This window comes from Pteronotus mesoamericanus, unplaced genomic scaffold (assembly GCF_021234165.1).
Source record: "Pteronotus mesoamericanus isolate MK-2021 breed Mesoamerican mustached bat unplaced genomic scaffold, CSHL_Meso_final contig_124, whole genome shotgun sequence".
In the NCBI taxonomy this organism is placed as follows: Eukaryota; Metazoa; Chordata; class Mammalia; order Chiroptera; family Mormoopidae; genus Pteronotus; species Pteronotus mesoamericanus.
Window position 1 is genome coordinate 3,298,286 of NW_026555051.1, and position 27,229 is coordinate 3,325,514.

The 27,229-nt window shown below is 35.5% G+C and overlaps 1 protein-coding gene across 1 annotated transcript in view; it reads left to right on the forward strand.

Annotated features, from left to right (window-relative positions):
* Positions 1–660: 660 nt before the first annotated feature.
* LINGO2 (leucine rich repeat and Ig domain containing 2) overlaps positions 661–27,229 on the forward strand; it is a 324,101-nt gene continuing 297,532 nt past the window's right edge. Inside the window, exon 1 of the mRNA XM_054588030.1 lies at positions 661–721. The gene's annotated coding sequence lies outside the window, so the exon portion shown is untranslated. The remainder of the gene's footprint in view (positions 722–27,229) is intronic.

The following is a 27,229-nucleotide window of genomic DNA, read 5'->3' on the forward strand; positions in this document are numbered from 1 at the left end:
CTGAATTTGCAGCACCTCGTATATGCCCTCTCAAAGGAGTTTCTCATGTACTGTCTTATAGAGATGATACAATTTTTGTACTAGGAATGTTGACATTGACTGCTGTGTCAGAATTCACAAAGGAAACTCTCTTTGATCTCCATATGGATTTTATCAATGTTAATTTCCCTCTATGGTTTTCCCTGTTGAACTTTATTGCCCAGTTACCCCGAAGTTATTAGGAATAGAGTCAAAAAACACTCTGAGAACTCCAAGTGGTCACATACAAGAAAGAGAAAGTATAAAATGTGAGTTTTAATATCAATAATGTTTGTTTATACTGAAAGCTTAAATAGGTCTATAATTGCATGAAGGGTAAGCAGGATGCACCATACAAAAACCACTTTCTATGGAACATAAACTTCTGTCTTCTGAATTTGTTTATCAGTATTTTGAGAGGCATTTAGAGCCACTCACACACTCCTCTATTATTCCTTTACTCATTAAGCAGTGATGTCTTCTGGACTTAGGATATGGTTCACTATTTTTCCATTAAAATGAAGAAATGCCTTGTTTGTTGCAGGTTCATTTCAAGCAGTTGGCTTATGGGAATCTGAGAGATACTGCTGTCCATGACATGTTGGAATTATCATGATCAATTATCCAGTTTGGTTTTCACCCAGTGGCCAAGAGATTTGCATGGTAGACAGCAAGGACTGGATTTTTAAAAAGAGTAAACCAGGTAAGGTTTGAGAGAGACACCTGATCATTTATCACTTGCTCAATGGCTTTAGTATGCCGCCAAGATGTACTGGATAACATAAAGCTTTTCCATTTGTTTTCCAAGTCCACTGAATAAGTTGTTAAAGAATGGAGATCCCTTGGATCTGGGAGACTATATATAGTAATAACTGAGTCCCTTTTTTCTCAAGAGGAAACAGCAGTTATTTTAACGTTCATATAAAGCAGCCACAAGAATGCTATGGATGCTAGTTTAATGCAGTAGCCAAAGTTGCAAACCATAGAGACTTCCTCTTTAAGTAACTGCTCTGAACCATGATCGAATAAACAGTTGTACTTTTGAAGGTGCAGTAGAGAATGTGTTGGCCTTAAGTATTTATATTATAGAAAGGTATCAGTTCATAGCATAGGATCTTATAAATATGCTTCAAGTTACTCCAATTTAGAAGATTATACTATTATTCTGCCTTTTATTCCTTTGAAAGTATTTATCATTCAAAATCGTTCATCTAAGAATTATTTAAAATGGTGATACAATGATATACTCTATTGTTATTGTGGCCTCTAGGATGTAAAATAGTACATACTCTTATTGAGGTCCTCTTTTTATCTACTTTTGCCTACTGCATTCTGGAAACAATTATCAACTAAAACCATAGTTTGATCAGATCTTCAGATCTTTCTCTTCTTTCTGTATAACATAAATTTGTTAGCAATAGTTACCTGAAGAAACCACATTATTCTTGTCCTCTGGCTTAAAGATCATTAAAACTTTTATAGCTGCTTTGAATTTTATGCATTCCAAAGCAAGATTTTATTTTCATATCAATTATGGAAACAAAAATGTAAGTAAAAATTATTATTTAGAAAATAATAAAGGAATATTATTCCAAGTCACTTGAATTTTTTAAGTTATTTACAAATACAGATTTCTTACTTCCTGAAAAGGAACTAAATGGAACTCAGTCAATAAATTATAGCCTAAGATAATTATTTGGATATAATGAGAACTTCTAAAATGCTTGAAAATAATTGCTTCTCTAAAGTTTAATAAATATCACTTCCCAATTCCCTAAAGATTTACTTGTCTATAAGATTACTTCTCATGAGACTACAAAACTCAAGTAGTCACAGTATTTAAGTTTGTTGAAAATAGTATAGATCACCAAACTCATGGAAGAAATCTTTATTTGATGAACTGAGTTAGTAGATAACTGTCTGTCGTGTTAAGTGGTAAGATGTGTTACCCACATTTAGAAAAGTTCTGCCAGAATCTAAATAAAAGGGACATCAATACTCAGGGTGCATTTGTGGGATTACACTTAACCTAGTTCCATGATTCATAGCATTAGCATCTATCAAATAATTAAATTGCTTCATGATAGACTTCCCTATTTCTAGGCTTTTAAGTCTTATTAACAAGTTTAAAATAATTTCATTCTGATGATGTTTCTTTCAATATTTTGAACAAAATTGGTTCCATATTAAAACAACATACTTAGAAAGAAAAAAAGGTGGAACAGGGAGAAAATTAAATCTATTTTGGAGGTAAATAAACATGTGTTAATGAAATTATTTGCATTTACTGATGTCTTCATAAAACATTTTCCTCCATATGTTAAATAAGTATTTTTATTCTTTAGAATAATTATCCTTGTTATCTGTATAAGTCATCAATAGAGAAAAGAATGTACAAGTCTTTTGACCCAAGTATTAAGAAACAAAACTTTTCTTTTTGTCCTACAGTCTTTTGAAATGAATCTTTTTGATTAGGAGCACAGAGACAGTAAATTCCTCTGTTCTGTATAAAAACATATGATTTAGAAGAGACCTTTGCACATAAAAGACATTAAAGTGAATTCATATATTTTCTTAGTTAAAGGTTAACTCTTTTAAAATGAATAGAAAATGTATATATTATAGTTTTATAGTTTCTGTTAGTTGAAATTCATTTTTGTTCTTTATAGTAAGAATGGCAGGTGCATTTTTTATGGTGATGCATGTTAGATTTTTCATAAAGTAAAAAGAATGTCAAGATTTCTGAATTCTGTTTCTTAGAAGTTTATAACAAAGCTGTATAAAAATGCTTTCTGTTCTTTAGCTTAAAAGCAATTTTTCTTTCTTAAAGCATTTTTAAAGTAAAGGTTTGGCTACTTTAGGATTACATTACCTTATGCTTGTACATAAAAGGAATATTAAGCTATAAAGACAGGTATAAAAGGTGAGATTTTTCAAAGCACTTCTGATAATAGCATGCCACATGTAATGGGATATGCAGCCCCCAAGGCGGTTCATGTAAAAGATTTAAATAGCACCTGTATGTCCCTTACTCTTTGCAAAGAGCAGTGAACATTCTCACCTGTGCAACTCTTTTTATTCTGAGGTCTTCTGAAACTAAAGCATTGCAAATTTAGTGGGGCAGCTGATTCCATAATGAAAAGTCTCATGTGAATCTTAATTACTTTTTGGCTACATATTTGTTTGCTCTTCAGACATTTTTTGAATATCAACCACATGTAAGGCAAGTATGCAGTGAGAAACAAATTATCAAATATTCCTGCCCTGCCCTGCCCTCAAGTAGTTCACATTCACAAAGTAAAACAGACACCTTACATGATGCAAAAATGAACAGAATATTTTAATGATATGTTCCACGCAAAATTCTCCAGAAGCAAAAATGAAGGACTATTAAAACTGATAAGAGGATGGTAAAGTCTTTGGGGCCTAAGAGGCATTTCAGCTACAGAGCTAAAAAGTGGGGAGAATTTTAGTTGATAGAAAATAGGTGTGAAGGCATTCTAAGCTCAGGGCAAAATCTGGCAAAGTCACCAAGGGGTAAAAATAAATGTTACATTTAAAGACTAGAAAGCTTGACACTGCAGTGTGGGGAGCAATGCAAGAAGAGTTTGAGTAGGCAGGTAAGTGCAGAACTGGAGCATTTTGCATGCTCAGCTATGGTGGTTATAAACATGAAAGGGATGTAATATAATCTATACCTTAAGTAACTGATTCTGGCAGAGGGTGGAGATGTGGGCAAGCAGAGTATTTGTGGGGAGAAGAGGTAAACTAAGGGCATTCTTTTTCATGAGTGTAGAAACATACGGTGTGTAGTCTACTACACGAACAATAGAGCAGTTTCTGCCTGTCATTGATTCTGTTAGTCTGTACGAAATGCTGACTAAATGAATGTCTCTCAGGGATAATCAGTAAACTTCTACATTTGCAACTTTTTCCTTTTTAGAAATGGTTTGAAAACTCTTCATACATAGTATGGTAATAATTTAACTTACATGTTTTCATCACACATGCATGTATGCATACATACTTTAACACACACTACACTAAACCCTCTCCCAATATGTGCTTGAAATGAAACCTCAAATCCTGTTCCTGAAATTTATGCTTCAATTAGAAATGGGACAGCTACTATCCTTCTTTATTTTCCTTTTGAGACTTTTATCTCTCAGGCTTTATCCTTCCCTTTATCATTTTATCATCACGGCAATCACTGTACTTTGTTCCTCAAGAACGCAGCATGCATATAAGGCACGTTTTTATGACTAGAAAAGCTTACTCCTCTTTGCATGTACTGCTTACTTAAACCTAATTAAGTAATTCTGCTGAAAGTATCACGTCCTTTCATCACAATGCACACGTGGTCAAAATAATAGGGAACATTTGAAAGCTTAGAAAATAACTGGAGGAGGAAGCCTGAAAGCAGACACAAAATGAATGAACATGAACTTCAGTCTGACCTTCTTTGGTACAATCCTCTAATGAGCCAGAGCACATTAACTTCTCTACCAGAGGAAACACCTAACTCACAGCATTGCTTTCACTCCAATTATTTTATTGAAAATTACCATTGTCATAAGGCTTCCCGGCAGTACACCAGACTCAGTACATTTTGGGTGATTGAATCATCTATTTTCTGAGAAGTTCTTTTATAGTATGGAAAATATCCAACAATTTCTTTCTAAATAAGCATACTTAAGGAAATGTAGCTATGACTCACTAAAATGCAGTATTTAAGACCAGGATCTTTGTCTTTCTTCTCTGAGACCTTAACTATAATGCTTCATACATGTTCAATAAACATATCTGACTAGTGAATGAGTGAATAAAAATTAAACCTTGTGCTTCAGATCAAAATCATAACGTTCGTATTTTTAATTATAGGAAATAGCTCCATCTTTTGTTAGGGGTCAGTTGGTATTTGTTTCATCCTGTCTCTTGTTAAATCAAGGGAATCTTACCTTGTTATAGTTTACCACCACTTTTTAATCACAGGTATTTTTAAATCACATGGCAATATAATAGTACCCAAGTATTCTCCAATATTTGGAATACTTGGGGTATGGAGGATTTAATCTAAAATAAGGGAACAACAACAAAAAGATATTCATTCATTAAATGTCCCCTTTCTTCATAAGTAAAACATAGATCTCTTTTACATGCTATCACGTATTTTGAATTTTTATTTTTATAGATCTCTAGTGCTTGGGAGGAAAAAAAGTAAAGTTATGGCTTTTTCCATGCTGGTGGATGTAGATTTCAATAGGTAGAAGTCATTGGAATGCGGACATCCTAGCAAGCTACCCTCTTTTATTTTGAAGATGTAGACTACAGCAAATTGTGGTTAAAAATATACTATCACATTAATAGACATTGACTTTCACTGAGGCCTTGACTGAATCCCAACTCTGACACTTTAAATTTACATGATCTTGAGCAACTTATTTATTATCTCAGAGCTCTAATTCCAAACCAGTAACATGAAGATATAGTAGTGTCCCATGGTGTAATTGTGAGGATTAAATGAGGTATACAATATTTAATAGAATGTCTGACATATTATAAATAAGATATTGCTGTAATTGTTATTTACAGTCTATATATATTAGCCATTCTACCTCAAAGTCCATTTATTTCAGCCAAGTGTTTATTTTACCCTTGGTCCCCAGAATTAAGTGAGAGGCAAAGTGTTCAGCAAAACACTTGATACCTCTTAAGCACTAGTGTTAGTTATTGTGGTGTAGTTATTATCGTTATTACTTGCTTATATAAACAATTTCTCTTCTTCAGGTTCTTGAGGAGATATTGGTCTACTCCATTTATATCATCAATTTCCTTCTTAGGATGATGATGAGTCTATAAGTTAAATTTAGTGTTGTGACTTTAAAATAATGTCCTGTTTAACAGTTTATTATTGTTCATTTTATAATTGTATAGCTGGATGCCTTGATATTGAGGTAAATGGTGTTTTCTTTATAAACAAAGATCACTAGAATGGGCTTTTCATACAAAATTATAGTTTTTAGAATCAATAACATACCATTGAAAACCACTAAATGAAACATTGATTTATATCTTACATGGGCAAACAAATCATCCTGATGTATTGACATAATTCTCTAATTTGGAAACACTACTTTAATATACACTCCTAGACAATGTCTTTAGTAGTCTGTGACACTAATCAAGCATCATTTATATTTACATCTTTAAGCTTTTTTGGTATTTTATATATAAGAAAGACTTATTTATTTTGAAATGAAAATTTAGAATTACAACTACATTTAAATGGTAAAATAATACTTTAAGAATTATTGCTCATGATTAATCCTACAATGTGTCTTCTAAAACTATACTACGAGAAGAATAAAAATATAATCAAGACAATTCCATGAATTTCTGGCCAGTGCTTTGTAGACTATTGGTTTTAGTTGGCCCTAGTCTTCTCAGTGAAAGGCAAAATCGAGATTATCAGCGGAGATGTGAAGACAGTAGAGACTAGAAAATTGCACTGGAAGGTGGAAATAAATCAACCCCAGGTAAATGAAAGGGTTCGAGGCTTTGAAATCAGACAGGACTGTGGGTATCTGCAATAAGCCAGGACTGAAAAGCAGCACATCTTCCTTCAGCAGCGCACTGTTGCCCTCAGTGAGGGGCAGAGGAAGCCAGTGGAGGGAAGGAGAGGAATTCCAGGTGCACCGCGGTTAAGAAAGTAGCACTGAAATGGTTGACTGTGGAGTTCAGTGGAAAGTCAAGCAGAGTCATACCAGGGGCTAACGTTGTGATCAAATATATGTAAGAGATTTTGGACTTAGGGGTAGGAAATCCTTGAGTGAGCAAAAGGATCATTTCATTAGAAAGGATTTATTTATTCTGAGGATAAGATTTAGCATGAAATTAAGTTACTGCTGGAGACAAACAATCTTTACAAAGTCTCTTCCACAGAAATGTGAACGGAAGGATAACCAATACCTGATTATAGCATGTCTCTTTCTATTGAATCTGACATAATAGCCACAATGAAATAATAATGATAATCATCCTAAATTGAATATCTTTATCAGTGTAAGTCTTTTATATCTGTAACCCTGCAATGTAGAGGCATTTATGCATATATTCAACATGAAGAAACTGAGAATCTGAAAGGTTAGTAATTGTTCGAGGCTCACACAGCTAATATGTGTCAGGATGAGTTTCTCTCGAAAGATCCTCTCTTCATAAAATCTGTGAGTTTTCCATTATATTATTATTCTGTTTTTCAGTTCTTAAAATTAACAATCCAACCCTTAGGCCATTATACATGTGCAAGTTTTTTCTATTAATAATAAAATTTTATAATAGTGTGTAACTCCCTTCTCATTGCACATGTGTGTGTGTGTTTTGCTTTTTCATGAATATAAAAGTACAATAGCTTAAGAATGGAACCCATGTGTTTGTTTTCATGGAGGACACATGACTACTAGTGTTAGGCTAGGTCCTGTTTGCTGATAGTTATTTAGATGTGAAAAGCTGGTTCCCTGTTTTCAAAAAACATGAAAACTTTCATACAAATTTCATGTTATTTCTAGCAAAAATGTTGTATATAAATTCATACACCTATAATTTTTGAATATTACATAAGTGAACAAATTTAAAATTATTTGAATAATACTTTATTGTTTTTCATCTACATAGGATTTTCATTTCTCTAATAGAGAGCACCAAAGTAATGTAACATATTATTTTCTAGCAGGGTTATTTTTTGTATTTTTTATTGTTATTTATTATAGTTCTTCCAATTTTTCCCCTTTTGCCCTCTTCAGCCTATCCCACTCCCCTGCTCCCACAGTCAATTCTCACACCATTGTCCATGTTCATGGGGCATTCATGCATGTTCATTATCTAGTCCCTTCCCCTTCTTTCCACTATTGTCTTCCTCTCTTCTCCTCTCTGGTCAGTTTCAGTCTGTTCCATGTTTCCATACCTTTGGTTCTATTTTGTTCATTAGTTTATTTTGTTCATTAGATTTCTCTTGTAGGTGAGATCATATAGTATTTGTTTTTCACAGGCTGGTTTATTTCACTTAACATAATATTTTCCAGTGCCATACACACTGCTGCAAAAGGTAGGAGGAGCTCCTTCTTTCTTTTTGCTGTGTAGTATTCTATTGTGTAAATGCACCACATTTTTTATCCACTCATTTACTGGTGGGACACAAGCTGTTTCCGGCACTTGGCTATTTTAAATATCACTGCCACTATAAATATAAGGGTACATAAGATCTTTTGGATTGGTGATACAGGATTCTTAGGGTATATTGCCAGCAGCAGAATCACTGGGTCAAAAGGCAGTTACATTTTTAGTTTTTTGAGGAAATTCCTTACTGCTTTCCACTGTGGCTGCACCAATCTGTATTTTCACCAACAGTGCTTGGCGTTCCCTTTTCTCCTCATCCTCACCAGCACTAACTGTTTGTTGATTTATTAATGATGGCCATTCCGACAGGTGTGAGATGGTATCTAATTGTGGTTTTAATTTGTATCTCTGTGATGGCTAGTGATGATGAGCATCTTTTCACATGTCTATGGGCCATCTGTATGTCTTCCTTGGAGAAGTGTTTATTCAGATCCTTTGCACATTTTTTAATTGGATTGCTTGTCTTCCTGGTGTTGAGTTGTGTGAGTTCTTTATATATTTTGGAGCAAACCCTTGTCTGATATATCATTGGCAAATACATCCTCTCCTATGATCGGTTCCCTTTTCATTTTGATGATGGTTTCTTTAGCCATACAGAAGCTTTTTAGTTTGATGTAGTCCCATTTGCCTAATTTTTTTCCTTTATTTCCCTTGTCCATGAGATATATTGGCAAAAATATTGCTACATGGGATGTCTGTGTTCTTTGGAACACTAGTTGGGGGGTACATGTTCATGGACAAAGGGTTTTATAACCAAATATACTTACTGGTGTGTTAATTTATAAAGACTTACTCAAAAAAAAGAAAGAAAGAAAGAATTTGGGTTTGCCTGTCACTTGAGGCACTTTTTTCCGTATAATTACAGGATTGTTGGTAATCAGAGGAAAGTGAATGTTTTTGAGCCATCTTTTTCCACAGATTTCAACTCTCATGTTATGAACATAGGCCTTGGCTAGATACATTCTCGTTCTCTTTTCTTCTCTCTCTCTTCCTTTCTTTGTTTCTCTCCTCCCTCCTTCTCCTCTCTGTTCTCCTTATCCCTCTTCCCAACTCCTCACATAAACATTCTTCCCTCTCCTCTCTCTCTTTCCCATCGTATGAACATGAAAACTTTGTTTTTCTTTGGACTTCCCTGTTTTCAATCAAAACAGGTAATTCCCTCCTATAATATATCCCTTCTCTAAATATGTTTCAATCATAAGGGAGGTTGTAATTTTTTTCATTCATTGAAGCAAAACATGGACTTTATTCTCCCTCTCCCTGGTTTTGACCAGAGATACATTGTAATTTTAAGATAACCTCTTTTACTGGGGAATTGCTTTTCAGAAGAAGTGTTTTCACAGTCTTGGTAATAGAACTCTATATACAGGCTATGCTTCCCACATTCAAAGTGCAGCCTAATTGTTAAACCAATGCCTGTTCTACCAGGCTACATATATTATTAGCATCATCATCTTGAGGATTTTGCTGAGAATCTCTTTTGCAGGAGCCTGGGCCACATGAACAGTATCAATTTCTGTCTTCTTTGACAACTTTTAATCTTAAATATTAACTTTACCATCAAAGAGTTATAATGCCAATGACAAGCAGAGCAAATATATCATATTACCAACAAAGGAAATAGTCAGCACTGTAATTATCAGGAAAGAGCTTGGGTAGATGACAAGAACTACAGAGGTTCAGAGGAAGAAAAATTCACTGTGGGCTGGAGGCTTCAGGGAAGCTTCATGAAGAAGATAGAGTCAGAGCTGAGTCTCAAAGAATAAGAATTCTTTCTTTTTAAAAAGGCTTTGCTGTAGTATCTTAATGCTTTTCTGTCTTCAGTTTTGTCTGTCACCCCTTCAAACCCATAGCTAAAAGCAAACTCAGCATGTCATTCCCATACCTTGAGGATAAAACACTCATGTCAAATGTATCATAGGAAGCATTCTGTTATCAAGCTTCTACTTATCACTTGAGACTCACGGCTCCTGTGCATGCACCTAATTTGGCCTCATTACGATAACACAAGGTTTGTCGTGCACTACCATATACAAAATCTGTCCAGAAGGTATCCAGCCATGTACTATGAAAAATAGAAACATTTTTTTAAAAAGACACAAGATGTAAGAATCATTGTATATAAGACAATGACACTTCAGTCCCCTTCAAATAGGCACCTTGGAACCTCACATAGTTCTCCCAATTACCATCAGTTGCCCTGTCGTATTTTCCTGAGTCTCATTGATGATCTGAAATGTCTTCTCTTGCAAAGGTGATTTTAGTTTGGGGGAATGCCAGAAGTCACAGGGCACCAAATCTGGTTGGTAGGGAGGCTGAATCAGCTGGGTGATTTGATGTTTAGCCAAAAAAATTTGTACAAGATGTGAAACGAGTGGGCTCATTGTTGTGACAAAGCTGTCAATCACCGCTTGTCCAGGCTGCAGCCTTCTGAATCATCCGAATAGTTTCTGCGGAGGGATGTACAAGCTTAACGCAAAATTTGATGCAGAGTCATTGCTCTACTCAGTCATTTTGAATGCAACGGCCACACAGTACACATGCTCATTCAATGTCTTCTACTGCCCCTATGGACTAGTACAGTGAAGTGGTCATTGTTCATGTATGCACATGCCAGTCCACCCGCCTCAGCTGCAAGGTTACAATGATGTCGCACAAACCTTTCTCCTTATATTAAAAATGGCTGGACTTTTTCTGGACAGACCTCATACATCTGGCCAACTCTTATTTTTCCTTCTCAACTGCTTGAACATATATCTCCTACATCTGATTCCCTCAGTGGGAGGTGAGTCCTCTAAGGCAGGGACCAGTTCTTATTCATCTTTGTATCTTACAGAGCTGGTATGTAGAAATGAATATATGCCTTTTGCTCTCAATTATATCAAGATTAATCCACATAAGTAAAGGCAATTTTGATGACTGGAAATCAAACCCTATTCTCCTCCTTGCCTTTATTTAGCTGAAATGCCATTATGGGATGGTTGAAAAGAATAGCAGGTTCTAGAATCTCTAGTAAAAATGTTGTGGGCTGGAAAATATGATGTAAATTATCAGAATTGGAAATAAAAATTCTATCTCCAGCACTGGAAATATTGCAGATGTTATTGAAATGTAACTCAAAATGTGATTTTATAAAAATAATACCAATTCAAAGAAGATTGAAAACTAATTCTGATAGAAAAGTTTTAAGGGTTTAAATTATTTTCATGATTTTATGCTACTGGAATTTAGCTAGACTTTAAATCTCAGTAAATTTCCTTCAGTATATCCTACTTGTATTAAATCATTATCAACATCATATATACGCCATCTCTGTCTAGATCTCTAATTTGAAAAATCATAAATTAGAGACTAACCCTTCACACTGTTAGCTATACCTATGAAAAGTTTTTTTTTCCATCATCCAATGACTTAGTAAACTGTACCTAAAGTTTTGGATTTCAACATTTTTCTTCCCTGACACATAATTTTCTTATTTCTGCAATGCAAGTAAAAATTGTAGCAAACACAATCACAGGTATTACAAAAATCCCATACGTAATAATTGAAGTACAAAGAGTATATTGTTTTAGTTTCTGGGAATTAGATTGTAAATTTTGAAAATAATGTCAGTATGCAATACTTAAAATCATTGTGTATGGGTTTTTATAGCAGGCTACTAGCAAATCTGCAGCACTGAAGAAGCATAAAAGAATTTCCTGGCCCAGAATCCCAATTTCCAGTAATTCTCAAATTCATACCTAATAGAAATTCCCCTTCCCTATTCCTGAATATATTCTGAACATAGTTAATGCAAAGTAGATTATCAAGTCTGGTTAATGTAAGTGAAGAAAGTACAGTAATTATAATACAATGTCTAAGTTAACTTAGAATATTTTTTATTTAAAATTAATGTTTGTTTCCTGGCATGAGGTCACAGCACAATGAAAACATGCTTCCCTGGCAGAAAGGGTGGTGTTTTCTCCATCTGATCTTTTATCAAATAGAATTTTTAATCAAGCCAAAACCTTCTGAATATATTATTAGAAGATCAAAATACAAAACAAAACAAAAAACAACAAAAAGAAATCTGTCCTAAAAGAGATGGAAAATTACAATTTGACCTTATGTGTCCTAAATTCTGTACAGCATATGCCTGTGAGTTACAGTTGTCTCACTCTTGTGAGATATGTCCCATGACTAGTGCTGGTCAATATGAGGCATTTACTAAGAATGAGTCATATCTTGAAAATAACTTGACTGTTTCAAATTGTAGTCTTTAAAAAATCAGAAGGTAAATGCAATGAGCACCTTTCCCTCGGCTTCCACACATTATATTCTGCTCCCACAAGTCAGTGACCGGCCTCTGTATCTGGAGTGCTTTGTGAGATTTAATCAAAGGCATGATGTAAACAGAACTCGGACTGGACATTGAAGGTCCCCCAAATGTTTGGGTTATAAAGATCAATAGCAAAAACAGCTTGCCTTTTCCACAGGCATTTTGTATCTTGTTTGGAAACAGTTACAGGTTCAAGCAAGTATTTTCCACATGCAAAAACCCAGTAAATGTGGTTTGAATATACCAGGGAGACATTTACAATTTAAGTCCAGAAACAAATCTGTCACAAATCAGAATCAAGTCAAGTCAGATGTGTAGCACTGAATGTAAATATCTGCCATATTTTCTTAATGTAGTATTATTCAATTAGTAATAAAATGTATGTATTTATGACCTCCTCCCCCCGCCGTATTAGCTGCTAGCCAAATCTCTATTATTTTTTCCCTACCCAAGTGTAAACATCTTAAGATCGGGCACTGGTTCTTTCCAGTTGTAGCAGCCTTCACTCCTAAAACAGTGGCTGGCTAATGGGAGATACTGGGAATGGGATGACTTTTTTAAAATGTCTGGCACCTAATAGTCCCTTAATAGGTCTTATAAATAAGTGAACTAATTAATTGATGAAAGAATGAATATGTATATGACACATATGTGAAATGTCTTAACAATCAATCGAGGCTTTTAAAGGTTAAAAAAAGAACATGAGCTTCTTATTTACTTCAGAAATCAATTAGACTGAAAATTCATATTTAAATATTGCATTTGAAATATCGGAAATAAAATTTCTTGCCAATATCTCCAAATTACACTTTCCATTAATTTTTTTTTAAGTAAAATTATCTTCCTACTGACAAAGAGTGACATTACAGTATGCGTTCGGTGTTTGTAAATTTCACTCTTACCCATGCATCCACTCTCACCTTGTCTTTTCTTCAGTAACTCTCACCAGGTTTGAAAAGAAATTAAAGCTGCTACTTTTCATAGTTTGAAGGGCAGATCAGACAGTTTTTATCGAATGAAATTTTTAAAAAGGACTATTACAGCCATTATGATAAATATTATGTTTTATCTGTTACTGTTATTAATGGGAAAATAAAAGACATAAGTGCTATGTGTGATATATAAAAAAACATAACTATTCTATTATGAGTCAACTTGAGGTCTGACTACCCCATAGAAGACCCAGGCACTGGCCAAGTGGCTTGTAGGGAAACATATTTTACAATTGTCTGATAGGAAATTCAATGCAGAAAGCTGGGCACTGGTCTGGCACATTGCATTTACCTACTTATCAGCACTTACCCATTCATTTATTCTTTGTGAAATGTACCAGAGTGCCATGTCTATTTACTACTGCATACATAAGGATCAGCTCCCAAAACATTACCAACTATTCAGGTTACCTTGCCACCTAAACAACTTTCAGGTGTTCTACCTTCACTTTCAGTCCTCCACAATGAAAAAGAACAAAAAAAATGTTGTCTTTTTTTCTTTTTAAATTACCTTATTGAGATATGATTGACATGCAAGAAGTTGTACATAATGTATACAATTTGATGAGTCTAAGGATAAGTATACACTCATATAACCATCACCGCGCTAAAGGCCATAGACATAAGGAAAGTTGTGTCAACTGGAACTAAACTTGCAGTCGCTCTACATGAAGGAAATCATGCAAAAATGATCTTCTGGTGATCTAATAATTTCATCAGTATTTCTAAGTGTTTGTTTGTAGCAGCTTAATTTCACAACCTTCTAACATTATTTGGTTTCTTTACATGTTTGTGTTCTCGTATTACCTTAATTTTATATTTGTTATAGTCATTAAAGCACCAAATTGTATTTTTGAACATATTTAGCTCCTTAGTTAGACTGAGAGTTCTTTGTGGCCACTGTTATAACTTATTTACATTGAATTCCAGTCCCTAATGAAGTGCTAAACATTTAGTAGCTTCCCCATAAAGGTTTGCTGAGTTAATGAATGAGAGCTTTCTGCACTCTTTTTGCATCATCTTTGATGCAAAAAACGAGCATCTTTGGTGCTCATTCTTTGATTTTCATCCACATCTTTAAACAACTTTGAAATTCTGGTTATCACTGCATTTAACATTGCCTCAAAAATAACCCAGAAAAAAAATTTACTAATATCTACTATGTCATAATGTAGCACTGTGCTTCCCTTCATTGTCCTGAAAAAAAAAAAACAAAACCAACAGGATCTAGATGCAGAAACAAGACAAAACCACATAAAGAACTAAATTACAAAATGAAGGAGTAAATAATTAAGTGTAAAATGAACACCATAAATGATATGAATATATTGTGTTCTAAGATTATGCCTAAATTAGGTCTATTCTGGATTTATACCTGGAAAACCTGAGGTTTTCTGGTGACAGCTGACAGAGCTGGTATGTTTGAATACTGAGGGAATACAGTCTAAACAAAGCAAATCAGGAGACAACTCTGACCTCATAACTAATTCTTAGTTCTCAGAGGGAGCAGTGATATGATGAGCTTCTTGAATTTGTCCTTAAAAAAAGAATCTGTCCCTAACATTTTCAACACTGACTCACACAAGAATTTTAGAGAGAAGGAGAGAACTATGACACAGAACTGAAATTATTCTGTAAGGTATTAATATTCATGAAACATTACTCTCATATCAATAAGATATTGGGCACAAAGTCTGTGTGCTTTAATAAAGGGGGGAAAAATGGGATGGAGGTTTTGTCTCCACTTTGCCTCAAGAATACTGTTCAGTTTGAGGAAGTGGAGGATGCAGTTATTCACTGGGTAATATGCTACCCACACAAGGAGTGGCTAGAAGTATTGCAGGTATCATACAAAGTCACCAGAACCCAGTGGAGGGATCAGTACCTAACTGAAATATCAGTGTAGTAGACAAAGAGGGAGGCAGGGGCAAAACAGTGAGGTAGTGGCTCGACGTATTTTTGAGTCTATGTTGACTCTTTTTGGTGATAACCAAAAAGACTTGGAGTAGGACTCAGCAGGGGGAACAAACAAGTGACAGATTCCATCCATAATAATTATTTAGAGGATGGTGAGATGACTGAGCCATGGAGCAATCTGGGAAAGCTTCATGAAGCAGGAAGAATCATATCTACATCAGTTAGGGAAGATGAAGGCAGTGGGAAGCAATGGTACTAAAAGATGAAGCTGAGGAAAGACAGTGAAGCATCTGTTGCCACCCTTTTCTACTTTTGCTACTCACTCTTTTCTTTTCAGATCCCTGATCTCAATGGGGTCTCACTGGCATTAAATTTTCCCCACCTTGTTCTAATTTGTATAACATAATGGTGCTTCTATATTACATAAAAATAGAAAAAACACAAATGGTAGATCTCTCATTTCTAGAAATAAGTTATTTTAATTATATTCACTTTGCCTGATATTGGCTTGAAGATACTGGCCTTGAGTTTGCGCTGTTTTATTTTTTTTCCTATTTCAGTGCCTGAATGTCCTAACATCAGATGTAACTGAGCAGCTTGCCTTGTTATAGGAGATAAAGTGTCTGGTATGAAGACACATTCTTGTGCCCTTGCTGACCTAGAGGCAGAGTTTGAGTTAAAGGAGATAAGAATAGAGAAGGGAAATAAATTTCATAAAGGAAGCATAATACAGTCAGAAGTGCTGAAGACAGATGAGGCTGAAATGAAAGAAGGCCACCATGAGGATGGAGCGATCAGGCTAAACTTCACACACTTCGAAAACTGACTTCAGAGTAGACAAGTCCAGAATTCTGGACTGGAAACAGACATGACTTGGGCCCTAGAGATGAAGATACTCACACTGACAAGGAATCAATAAAGGCTTTTTCTACTGCTGAATGAGGAGGAACTTCTATGTATTCCAAATTCCTGTGAGGACCTAACAATTAGTTTCAAAGTCCATGTTAAAGTTGCTCTGCTTACTCTTGAGAATCATCAAAGGCATTAGCTACTGTTGTGATGACTCACCCTGGGGAAAGATACCAGCAGCAATGAGGAAATCTTGTCATTAAGTTGGTTGGAAGAAATTAATGCCTTACCATGTTGGACACCTGCAAGGGAGCAAGCGATTCTGCTGTCACTTCTGACAAAATGTATTTAACCACATTTTATCTTGATGGATCAGTTTGACTTAACAAGAATAGCCCCTCACAAAGAAATCACATTCTAATAAAAAAATGTGCTCAAATTTGTCTTGGAAGGCTGAAATAATTGGTGAATAAATCCAGTTTTAAGAGGTAAATGAAAGAAAATCTTCAATTTATACAGTTCAGATAGCATTATGCACAATATAGTTTCCTTCTTACTTAAAATGGGGGAAATTTTCCAAGTTATTTATCAATTTAGTGAAAAAATTATGTGCTATCAAATGCATCTTCATGTCAGTTTAACTCAAACCTTAGTTACACATTTTCAAATTTCCAGAAGAAAAAATCGTCCTCATAAATGAACTTTAGCTACTCTTTTAAACACATCCTCAGAATTGGGCCTTGTAATAATAAAATAGAGTTTTATATAAGGTATAATGTTGGAACAGAAGAGATAATTGTTTAAAATAAATTAGTCTCTACGAAATATTATTTTGATACTTGTGGTTGGAACTAATTTTGTATGCTTTGGTTACTAAATTCATATAGTAATATGCCTTCTAAAAATATGTTCATGTAGGCTGTCATATGCAGTAAATATTAATTATAACTCCATTTTAGCTCTTAAATTTATTTAATTATCTCCATCTTCTCTACTCCTAAGCTGATGTAACAGCCTCTTAACTATTCTCTGTAGCTCCAGTGTGCCCCAGCTTTGTCTGTTTGCCATCAGCTGGGTCTTTGTGTATGGAGGAAAGTGGAGTTTCTCTTTCATCTCTTGCTCTCTGGGTAGAGGAATAAAAGCTGTGCCTGGAGCATTTGCTAAGGAAATTAGTCCTAACCCTGAATCTGGTTTATGAGAGTAAACATTGCTGTGTCAGAAGACCACAAGGCTCCTTTCAGTACTGCTGTCTAAATAGGGAGGCCAGGAACTGCTCACTCAGGTTAGGGACTGCTAAGGGATTAGTTTCCAGTCTTGGGGTTCATATTTCCTCCCCTGCCTGCACCTAACAGAGTCTTGGTTAACAACACTAAAGGACAGTTTTCCCTGAGTGAAAGGTCCCAGAGTGTTTTTGCAGCTTCCTTTTTCAAGGTAAATTTTAGCCCTGATTCATTTGTTTTCACAAAAGAACCACTAAGCTTTTTCCACTGGTAGGATTAGGTGGTCATTAAGGCCATGAAACCACGCAAATGGGATCATGAAGAGCCTCATTTACTGGAGCTGCATTTGAGAACAAAATAATTAGTCAGTATGAAATAAATGGCCATTTCCAAGTACCAAGGTCAAGGAGCAAGGGTACATGTAGTCAGCCCACATGACAGGCTCATAGACAGGAACCAAATGTAATGAATGCTCACAATAAACTGGTTTCTCTTTTTAAATAGTCCATCCACAATTATTTATTGAAGTCCTAACATGTGAGAGACATTATCTTAAGTTTCAGTGATGGTAGGGAACCAGAAAAATCAATCCTAATGTTAAGGACCTTAAGAAGTTTAAATTTAATGGAGGAAGACCCATAATAAATAATATCAAAAGAAACAAATTTAAGTGATGCAAAATAAGAGTTAAGACTTAATTCAGCAGATGGGTCCCAGAAGCATTTCAATACCAGGCAACTCTCTAAGTCGAAGCCAGCCTGGTATCTGTGGTCTGGTCCAGGTACAGTTTTCAATTTCAACTGGTGTAACTCTTGCAGTTGGTATAAACACTGTTTTTGTTTTGGGCCTTTTGCTCAGAGTTATTGTCATGAAACCATTCAAAAGCAACTGTCAGAAAATTTCTTTTGAAAGCTCTTTTTATATACCTTTCTGCTTGCTGGTTAGTCAAGGTTGAGGAACAAGAAAAGTAGCAAACGGAGAAAGGGAACAAAAAAGGAAGTGAGGAAATTGTCAAAGGCTGCTTTCATTCTTTTATAGAAAGTATTTTTTTATATACAAATAAATAAAATATCTTCAGGGTTTGTAAGTTGAATGAAGACAGTGAAACACTTTGGGGAAACACTCACGGAAGAGAATTGTCAGGAAGGCCTCTCTAAGGTGAAGACATTCGGGTTAAAACCTGACTAATGAGGAGGGGAAAGCCACATGAGGCTTTGGGAGACTGAGCAGCTACAAGTGCTCTGGAGCAGGAATAGGCTTAGCACGCATGTTCATGGAGAAGAAAGAACAGGGAGACGTGAATAAAAGGCAAAGATAGAAAGTTAGAAGGCTGTGCTTTGATATTTGGTGACATGAAGAGAGAGGGAGAGGTGAGGGAGCAGGAAAGCTCATACTTGACTGGAATCGTCCTGGGCTGGCACCAAGCCTTGCTGCACTTGGCAGGTGTTTAGAGCAGACTCTGACAGACTTTTTGGAGTGGTGGTTCCCAAACGTCAGTGTTCTAAGAAATTGCTTGGGCATCATGTCAAAATGCAGATTCTAATTCAGAAGGCCTGAGATAGGGCCTGTTAGTCTACTTTCTAATGAACTCTGAGTAGGAAGGCTTCAGGGGCTTCTTTAGAGACCCCTGCCTCCTCTCCAAGTCCTCCAAATACTTTAGACATCAGAATAGGTATAGGCAGGTTTTATATTCTTCTTCACCATCTAAAGTACCTCGGGAAGACTCTTCCTTAGTCTATTTATTAGTCCACCTAAAACTACTATCTCCTTCAAGGGCTAGTTCTTGGTAAATTGCCTATTCAAATTTTAAAATGATAGAAGTTATTTAAATCACCTTCCTTCTAGGTGTCTTTAATTTAATATTTTGAGATTATTCTATTATATGCCACTTATAAATTCTTTGTTGTCTCTGAGTAATAGTAATAATTATTAAAAGAAAAATGCCTGATTTCTCACTTATTTATTTATAGAGCTGTGTTTTTTTCCATTGGTAATTCTTTAGACTGCAGGATACAGACACTGAAAATATCTGTCCCACTATAAATATGGGAAATTCTTTATAAATTATGATAAGTAATTTAAACTAATTTTAATAGGAATAAAGAATTTGCAAATGCAGGTGTATAAAGGTACTGATTTGACTAAAATAAAGCCTAAGCAAGCTAGGAACAACTGTGAAAAATTCTTTGGTCCCCTATGATTAATCAACTTAGAAGTCCTAAGTATTTTTAACTATTTCCTACAAATATGGAGAAAGGGGGAGATAACTATTTTGTTGAATTGTAAGAATATCACATTAATTTATAGGTTGTTTAATAACTGGTGATAGGGAACGTCATGCTTCTGATTATCATACATTAATATTTTCATTCATTTTTATGAAAGTATATTGGTTAAGAGTGACAGTTTTAAGATATTGATGGGCATTATGTTTACTCCGCTACCTTGTACATGTGTGAACTTTAGCAAATTGGTTAGGCCCTTCTGAGCCTCATACTTCTCATCGGCTGAGTCCTACCTCATGAGGTTTCTAACACTTAAATAGGATACATATCAATTGTAAGTATGGTATCTGGTACATAGTAAGCTTTCAAAAGATGTTAGGCATTAATATTAGAAGGATAACTGCTAATTATTATTTTCCCAACAAGAATAAATCTAACTCAAGAAGTTCTGGTTGGCAGAGCCTTCAAAACATATTCGTGATCTGAAGCTCACATACCAGCTGCTAATTTGCTTGTTTATTTCATTTGATTTTTCTTAGCTGCACATAAGGCAGGTGGGTGGCAGAAGCTTAATTTATTTGCCCCTTTTTTTGAAAATGTGGGTTTTGGCTCTCACATTATTTTGAGGCAGGGCCTGGTGGTAGCACTGGGGATATGCACACTTTAGGGAGGAGGGAGGATTGTGTAGCTCTCCTGGTGACTGGCATCTTTCTTTCCCCAAGTGCCCATCCTAGACACTGGGTTGCCAGTGCTGCCGCCAAGGGCCTCTCCTCCCACAGACCTGGAACACATGAAAAGAGCCATGACTCACAGGCTACAACTTTTTCAGCTGCTTCATATAAGCACTGATAGGCTCAGCTCTCATGTTTTCATAGGCCCACAGGCTGACTAAAGGGGAAAGGGCTCTTTGGTTTTTAAATAAAGTGCTTTCCAACAATAATTGAGAACAACTGAGAAATACGTGGAGTGGTTAGGACGTTGTTCCTGTTGCTTTTCTGGAGTCAGTGGAAAGGATGTTCTGGAGAGACACCAGGGTATCTTCAGATCCTTAGAGGTACGGCATTTGAAGTACTTGCAAATCTTTCTTTACAAACTGTCAGAGTCCCTGCTTTCCTGCATTTCACCCACTGTATTTGAACATTTCTCTAGTAGCACTTAATTCATCATGTTATCTTTTGCTGTGGTGGCTGTTATTGGTCTCTCTTTTGTGGACTGTGTGTTTGGTTGAGGGCAAGTCTTCTGCCTTTTTAAAGACTGGATCTTCAGCCCTTAGTTCAGTGTCTGGTAGACAATAAGTGCTTAAATCACAATTATTGGCTATATGGATGGACAGATTGGTGAGTGGGCGATGAATGGCTACGCTGATCAAATTCGGAAAAAGTAAATACTGCAGCACAGTCCATTGTGCTGTACTTGGAAATACTCTTTTAATTATCAGAGGGATATTGGTGGGGAGAATTATTGATTAAAAAGGCAGTTTTGAAGTTCAGAAAACTTAATTTTTCTGTCAAACTGAAGGCCATAATATTAAACTGGAGAGCAGCTATTTTGTCCATAAAACCCCAAGTAATTTGGTGAGAATTTAAAGTGAAAAAGAAAAGTGTCCTTAAAAGTATAAATGGAGGTCTGTGATAGTTATGACATTTCAAATTAACATTAAGGAATATTTTGTTTGTTTAAAGGTGAGGTCTATTGAATCTGTAGGAGATTTACACAGATTGAAAGCTTAATGTTTCATTGAGAAAGTGGTAGAAGTTCATCCATGTGGTCGTTGAAAGAGTGTTTTTTTAAAAGACCAACTTTATACTGAATACAATGGACTGAGAGATGAATTGATCCACCTCTTAGTGTTCTAGATCTTCACAAGTCAATCAAGAAGTAGACGTGGAAATAAGAAATTGTAATAGTAGGAAAATAGAGGTAGGATAATAGCACTATAAAAACACAAGAGATAGACTTGTTTAACCCTGTTCAGAAAAATGTAAAAAGGAGAAAAAGGTGAAATCTGAACTAGAACTGGAAAGATATATGAAAGTTTACTATAATAGGAAGGAAAAAGACATTGTACATGTACAGAGATAGAAAAGCTGGGAAGAGCATGGTGCATTCTGGGAAGTGCAAGTACTGCTATGAAACCTCTACATTGGTCTGTATGAGGGAGATGAGTAAGTGTGATCAGAAACACAGGTGGAGAAAATCACTCAGGACTTCTACGCCAAACTGGATTCAAAATGTGTCCCCCTAGGTAGATTATACATAACTGAAGATTGTTGTAATTGGTGATAATTGCTTCTCCAAATAGTGAAATGTAATTGGCTAAGAGTATGTTGCAGTTCTCCTTTAACAGGTGGGAAAATGTGGCTTCAGTGGTTCCATAGTCTTGACCTCATGTACTTTTAATTCTCTTGGTAAAGGCAGATGATTTAAAACATAACAATGTGATTTTATTCTGTACTGTTGTGTCAATTTGATATATGCCATTTTACAAATCAGTAAAACATCCTGAAAAAAAAACCTGTCACTGTGGTTTTATTTTAGGCGACACGGAGAATCCTATTATTTTCAAAATAGACTCATTGATAAGGTCAGGAATAAAATCTAAGAACCCTGGTTTCTTGATCTTGACTTCTTTATGAGACCACTCAACTCAATAAATGAAGTACGCTGCAAATGGAAGGTGGTGCTTTATCTCCTAGTTATGTTGTGCAAAATCTCTTCTAAGGTTATATGTCACCAAGTTGTCCTGCACTACTTTAAGTTTCTGTCTTATAATATTTTTCATTCCTTACCTAAGATAACTTTACACATTGATCTATATGTAATTTAGTTTAAAATTTTATTTTTTAGTTAAATAAATGATTAACCACATATCATCCTGTTAAAATTATCAGTGCATTAGAGGAATTACTCTTTTTTTTTTTTTCTTATTAAAATTTCTATTTTATTTTTTATTTTTTTTTTAATTTATTTACTTTTTAAATACATTTGTCTCTGCCTTCCCCCCCCCCTTTCCCTTGCCCCCTCCCTCAGCTCTTCCCCTTTGGTTTTGTCCATGATAGAGGAATTACTCTTAAAAAATCAAGAGCGCCTCTCCAGGATGTCTGGATCTGCTTGATATGTGTTTGACCTATGTTTTTAGAGTTTCCTTTATGCAAAGCACTGTGCTTGTGTCGGGTGGTGGTGACATGAGCATATAACACTAATACGGGGAAATGCTCATCGTGAATACTGCGTTGCAAGGCATTAGTTTGAGTGCTTTTTATGCTATTAATATGTTTAGCCCTTATGTATGAAGTGGATGCCTTTTTAAATCTCAATTTTATCAATGAGAAAAGAGAGACTCAGAGAGATTAATAAGTAACTTGCTGAGATGATGAACCAGGAAACAGAGGAGATCAGAATCAAACTTGTGTTATCTGTGTCTATGGCCTATGTCCTTTGACACTGCTGGACTCCTGCCTAGAAGGAAACCATGTAGCCATTTGAGAACTACAATACTTCAGGAATTCATACTAGGAAGAGAGTTCCTGTCTGGGGTGATCATGAAGAGTTCCTAAAAGAGGAGACATTGTAACTAGGTCTGAAGGATTGGTGGAATTTTGTCAGGTGGAGGTTAAGATGACCCTGCAGGCTAGGGATTGTCACCAGCAAAGGCACTGAGGTGGAAGAGCACAGATATAAAGGACAATGCAGAAAGCAGTTTGTCAGGAGTGGAGTGGAGAATCCTTGAAAAAGGGCAGGTGGAAAGTTGTAGCAGAAAGGAAGTTGTAGCAAATTCTAGAGAAACTTAAGAGTTTGAAATTTGCTCTGGATGTGAAGGCTGTGAGTAAAAGTTTTATGTATGTATGTATATATGTATGTATGTATCTATGTACATACCTGTGTATGTATTCATCTATTTATTTCAGCAAAGAAACAATAAGGGAAGATGAATTAGGCAGTTATGTGCAGGATTGATTAAATGGAAAATGGGAAAGATTTGTAAGCATAAAAATGTTGGTATTCCAATGAATTTAAACACTTCCACAAAAACAACAATGACAAAATTTTAAAAGATCAAAGATTTCTGAATACCTTAACTGAAATAAAAACTAAGACGATCTGGAACTTTGCTATAGCTGACAAGGCACAGTAACGAAGTTACAGTTTTGCCCGCCATGCACAAACAGGACCTTTCACAGCATCTAAATATCTGGAAGAATAATCCATTTTCCATTTCCTCCCTGTGCTCAGAAGCCATGAGTAACACAGTTCCTTAACTTTTCCTCTGTAATTGGATGACAGGGGTGTCCAAGACAGGTGCACAGAGGGGCACCAGTATTACATTATTTTCAGATGTCCGTGGCCGTCCTGTGGTCTGGAGTAATGATGTGTGTGCTCCTCTAAGGCGAGTATTAATAATGGCCACAGCTTCCTCAGGACACAAGGGACCAGGAACAACTGAGCAGGGAGAAGGCTGTCAGGCAGTAACCAACATCTTACCCCTAAGTCCCTGTAGTTCCTGAAGAGGCACAAAGTGAGAATATGGACCTAATTTTGGTTTCAGCTTTCCAGTTAGACAGCATGTGCCTCATGGGGCCACAGGCATGTCAGGAGAAGAATGAGAGAGAACCCATGAGATGTATATCTGAAGAAACTCTGAGACTGAGAGTTCTATCTCAGCTTTATATTCATTGGACTTGGAACTATATGGCATCTACCAAATGTACTTTTTTGGTAGCTGAGTTTTGAGAGAGATGTTGGAGATTTCAGGTTAGCTCTATAAACAACAGATCTGTGTGGCCTTTTCTTTCTATTAGGTGGGTCACAATTATTTGTATCAGAGAAAATAGCAGGAAACTAGTTCTGGAAGTTATAATCTTTTTGTGGTAACCTAAGTAAAATTTATTCTTTGTGTAACACTGTATTGTTTGAGTGATGTGCTGCATTTAAATGGCAACCTCCTTACAAAACCCCAAAGTATTATAAATGTCCTTCTGGAGGTATGTCCTCGAATGGGATCTTTTGGGTGACCTTGGTGCCTCATTTCACCCAAGAGGATGCTTTAACAAGCTAGAACTTAGGAAGGACCTTGACATGATACATAAAGTGATTATGTTGGGAAAAAAAAAAAGAGGATGAGTTTAAGTGTAATTAAACTACATCCATTTTTAAAACTGATATTGTCATTCAAATGTAAGAATATAAGCCCATGATGGAAAATGACTCTGTACTTCTCATCTTTAAATTCCATTATAATCATCTCATATGCTGACCCCTTCTTTCCACTTTAAATGTGTCTCTAGGGTCAATCAGTTTGAAAGCAAAAGGGTTATCAGTGAACCAAAAGGCTAAAGACTTTGTGCTTGACCAAAGGGTATTGTCAGCTACAAGTTACTTCAGGTGCTCTAAGTAACTCATCCATCTATGCCATTTCACTTACTTTTTTTCTTCTGCCTTTTTAAAAATTTTATTTTTGAATAATCTTAAACATATAAAAGATTTAGAGAATCATACAAAGGATTCCTGAATCCTCTTACCAGAATTAACTCTCACGAACAATTGTTTCACAGTTGTTTTATAATTCCATACTCATTGCATATTTTCCACAACAGTTTGAGAATAGGTTGTAAATGCATGACCCTTTAACATTTAGTTATTTCAGTGTGTTTTTCCTAAAAGCAAGAATATTTTCTTATATAAATTTATTAAGGGTGGTACTTTAATCTAGAGTCAATATTAAATTCACCAATTGCCCCAATTATATTATTTATATGGATTAATATAAAAACCTAAAATCCAGTCATTGCATTTACTCTATTAGAACTCTAACAGGAATGGCTAAAGGAAGACAAGAGCGTCCTTCTATCCTCAGAAGAGAGGCGTATCCCCATGAAGTAGGGTTCTCCGTAGAAACAAAGCCAATAAAAATATCTTATATATCAGAGAGAGAGAGAGAGAGAGAGAGAGAATCTGTCCTGAAATATCCAGCCATGTAATATGTAAAATAGAAACATTTATTGAAGAAGACACAAGATACAAGAAACATTGTACATAAGACAATGATGCCTCAGTCCCCTTCAAAGTAGGCACCTTGGGACCTCACACAGTTCCTCCAATTTGCCATCAGCTGTCCAAGCCATGCCATGCAAACCATTCTTGTTATATTAGTAATGCTTTGACTTTTTCAGACAGACTCATAAATCCGATAGGGTATACATATATGTTATATATAAATATATACTATACTTAACATACATATATATAATGTATGATAATGATAATGATTAAAATATTATTGTGACCTTAGTGAAAATGCTACAATCTTTCTCAGAAACTTGTGATGTCACTATTCCCAGTGGTATTGAAGCATATTTGGGGAAAACAATAAGATAGAATTTGTCTCTGCCTAGAAGATTTTTAAATCTCTTTTAATTTATAATTATATCTATCTATATATAAATCTCTCTCTCTCTCTCTCTCTCTCTCTCTCTCTCTCTCTCTCTATATATATATATATATATATATATATATAGAAAGAGTGGACCCAGGCAAGGCAAGTTATAGTCTAGTAGAGCACACCAAGAGACTGGAATCTCTGCTAGGAGTTAATACTACTGTAGTCTTGAGTCTAAAGTCTATAGGGCAGGCTAGTAGGCTTGAAACTCAGCAGGAATTGATATTGCAGTGTTAAGCCACAATTTCTTCTCTTCTAGCAAACCTCAATTTTTGCTTTTAAGGTATTCCAACTGTTCGGATGAGACCCACTCACATTATTGAGAGCAATTTATTTCAAGTCAACTAAAGGTAGATCTTAGTCACATCACAAAATAGGTTTACAGAAAAAAAAAAGTTTACAGAAACACCAATTCATGTTTAATTAAATAATTGGCCTAGCCAAGAACTCAGAAAACTATCAGAGTTATATATCGTCACCCATATTTTATACATGATGAGTCCAAGACTTAGCACCACTGTGTTTACTAAGGACATTCACGATGCATGACAGAGCCAGAATATCCAGCGTCTCACTCTGAAAACCTGTGCTTCTTCCATGGCAGCCCTATCGCCAGACTTCAGCATGAGATGATTTAGAAATTGTTCAACTTCCAGTCACTCATGGTATCCATACAAAGGCTGAATGACCAGCTAGCAAGAATGTTCCACATACAAATGTCCAACAGATGTGTGGAAACATACTCAACTTCACTAGCTATTAGAGAAATGCAAATTAAAACTACAATGAGATAGATACCAACTCAGACCTGTTAGATTGGCTATTATTAGCAAGACAGCTAATAAGAGGTGATGGAGAGGTTATTGAGAAAAAGGAACCCTTACCCACTGCTGGTGGGAATGTAAACCAGTACATTCACTATGGAAAACAATATGAAGAGTACTAAAAAAATCAAAAATAGAGTTACCATATGATCCAGAAAACCCTCTTCTGTGTAGCTACCTGAAAAATCTGAAAACCTTCATTCACAAAGATATATACACATCTCTGTTCATTGCAGCACCATCCATAGTGGCCAAGAT